This window comes from Octopus bimaculoides, chromosome 14 (genome assembly GCF_001194135.2).
Source record: "Octopus bimaculoides isolate UCB-OBI-ISO-001 chromosome 14, ASM119413v2, whole genome shotgun sequence".
In the NCBI taxonomy this organism is placed as follows: Eukaryota; Metazoa; Mollusca; class Cephalopoda; order Octopoda; family Octopodidae; genus Octopus; species Octopus bimaculoides.
In genome coordinates this window covers 38,864,871-38,868,183 of record NC_068994.1, presented here as the reverse complement: position 1 = coordinate 38,868,183, position 3,313 = coordinate 38,864,871, and positions in this window count along the sequence as shown.

The window sequence follows — 3,313 nt, the reverse complement described above, 5'->3', positions numbered from 1 at the left end:
ACTTTCTATCTCCTCATACACATAAAAAAAAAAACTAAAAGAGAGAGAGTGGGGAATGAGAGAAATGTTAAAATGTTTGATGACAAATAAGCGAGCAGTGAATCAACAATGCCAAATAAATGTCACCAAAACAGCTGTGCCAAAATGTCCCCTTTTTTTATTCTACACTATGACAAGCTTCTGACCAGATTTTCTATCTAAGAAACAAAGGATAATTTCCTTCTTATCTGTCTCAGAAGACCCAAAGAATATCACAACCATTTCCTTTCTTATATGGTAAAGCCATTAAAAAAGAAAAAAAGCATAGAGAATTCTGTAGATTATTTGAATCAGCATTGTCGAAGTATATAAATGGAAAAGAGATGAAAATCACTAAACAATGATGGAGTTAAAAACATTTCAACTTCAGCAAGTTCATATAAACTATAAAACTTATGCATTTTGACATTTCAAAAAAATGATTTTTCAAACTTAAAAAAAATTTCTAATTTTAGAAAATATTTGCAGTTTTGAAAAAAATTCTGAATTTTGAAGAAAAAATGTTTCTACTTTTTTTCTGGTTTGTAATTAGGACTTTATGAAGCCAAACTATGGAATAAATGTATTTTTCTCTACACTTCACAGTAAGTGATTTTATCACCTTCCTTTCTATAGAAAAGAAGAATATTGAATTTAGATAAGTGAGTTATTGAGAAAATATAGTTACGAGTAGAGATGTTTGCATTGGTATTTGAAGCCTAGAAGGTTATTTATCAACACTCCCATCTAAATTCTTTTGTATTTAATCAAATTCTTGAAGCAAGTAGGTAAATAGAAATTCAGAAATAGGAGTGCCTATAACAAAGACGATTTGAAATCTCCTTAAGAATTGTTATAGAACAATTTGCAAAAATGTTGAAGTCAGAAGGAAAGATAACTGATTGAAAAGAAAAAGAAAGTGTATTTAGAAGGAAAATGGCAACACATTTTGAAATAGTTTATAATAGTTGAAAAGATGTATTTTCATCATATTTTATTTGTTTCAGTAATATGGAGTAGAAAAATTGCATTACGTTTAATGGATGGTACAGTAGTATCTTATATTTAAGATAAATAACGTGTTAATATTTTCAAGGCAATGAACACCAAAATGCTAATTAGAAATAATTATATAGTGATTGGAAGAAAACAGCATTAGTCATTGAATAATAACATCTTCAGTCTCTAATGACACATCCAATTTCACTCCCTGTTTTTTTTTTTTGTTTTTTTTTTCCAGTACTAGTGTACAACAGACAGAAGATACAGACAGAAGTATGTATTCAATTAATATATGTAGTTCATATACATACATACATTTATGTCTGTGCATGTAAGAAGAAGATCTCTGGAGAAGGTTAAGATTTATGATAAACAAAATATTTATTCTTTTCACAAACAAAGAAAAAAGCCGTTGTTACTATGAACAGCAAAACATTGAGTGTTTGAATGTCACTGTCCTTGGTGTGATTGTAACTGTTGTCAAAGTGAGGTTAATTGGTTCTAGTGTAGCTGAGGTCATTTATCTAGCTGCTGTCAGTTTGCCATCTGTCTGCTGTCTCATCTCTGCTGTCCCTCAGTGATCTCTGGTTAAGTAGCAAAGGTGTGCTGAACTAATACTGATGTTAAGGATCAGAGAGAAAGGTATGAAATATTGGAATCGTTGCTGGAGCCAGTTGGAGACAAAGTCATGAGTAGTTAAATTTTTTTTTATCACATGGGTAATATTCTAGTGAATTGTGACATCACATGTAGTTATCTGACTACTGAATATTCCCACTACATATACACACATCACATATATGTGTATACATATACATACACATATATATATATACCTACGTCTACCTGTATATATAGGTGCATATCCGGGTACAGGACATTGCAAACAAAACATAGACAAAAATATAATAATAACCAGAGTACAGAACACACACACGCCACATAGAGAACATTTTTCTTCATCAGCTACCCCCATTCTAACACAGGCATTTCGAAGAGTAGGGCAGGACGCATCGTTAAAATGACTCTTCCCATGGATCACAAATTTAATTTTGTATACACAAATTAAACTGTACCATGGAGGAATGTAGTGGTGGACAGAAAACAAGATAGGAAAACAAATGGAAAAGGCTATGCGGCCAGATGTGAAAAATTATGTGTATGTGGAACGGTGTGAAGCAACGAACTGGAAGCGGGACGAAGTAGTTCATATATATATATATAAACGTGAGGTTTAGAAAGAAAAACATTCAGACCTAAAATATTTCTTGTTAGATTTAGAGGAGTAAATATGATGCGAAGGTTTAGGAAAATACGACTGGCTCCTGTGCTGGTAGCACGTAAAAAGCACCATCTGAACATTGCCGATGCCAGTGCCGCTTGACTGGGTCCTGTGCCAGTGGCACGTAAAAAGCACCTACTACACTCTCAGAGCGGTTGGCGTTAGGAAGGGCATCCAGCTGTAGAAACACTGCCAGATCAGATCGGAGCCTGATGTGGCCTCCTGGCTTCCCAGTCCCCACTCAAACCATCCAACCCATGCCAGCATGGAAAATGGACGTTAAATGATGATGATGATGATATGATGAATAACATGTCATATATCAATAAAGAAAGTTATTTTACTAAAGTCTTCCAAATTCTCGATTATTTTCAAATCAATGGTGAACACAAATGCAGATTGTAATGCATATGTGTTACATTAAATATATGGTCACTTGATGTGCTAGAAATAGCAACTAAACTTTCCTCAAGATGCTCTAATACATAAGAAAACTGGAGAAAATGAACAGTTACTGTTGTAGTTCCTGATGTATATAAGTGTGGAAAAGCCACTACTGGAATGCATTTTATCATAAAACTGCTCGATCAAGGCTTGTAGTAGTGAATCACATCCCAACTATGTTGTTTCCGGTTCAGTCCCACTTCATGGTACCTGGGGCAAGTGTCTTCGGCTAAGAGTCCCAGGCTGACTAGACCAAGCCACATGAGTGAATTTGGCAAACAGAAACTGAAGGAAAACCAATATACATATATATATGTGTGTGTGTGTGTGTGTGTGTGTGTGTGTGTGTGTGTATGTATGTATATCTATATATATGTGTATATATTACAAATAAAAGGGTAAAGGATTATCAATTTATTAATTTATTATCAAATTAATAATTAATAATTTTTACCAAGCCCTTCGGTATGTAAATACCATTATCGGTGAAGAAATTATTTAAAAGTTCTTATACATTTATAAACATAATTAAGGGCTCTGCAACAGTTGCTTCACCACATTCCGAAG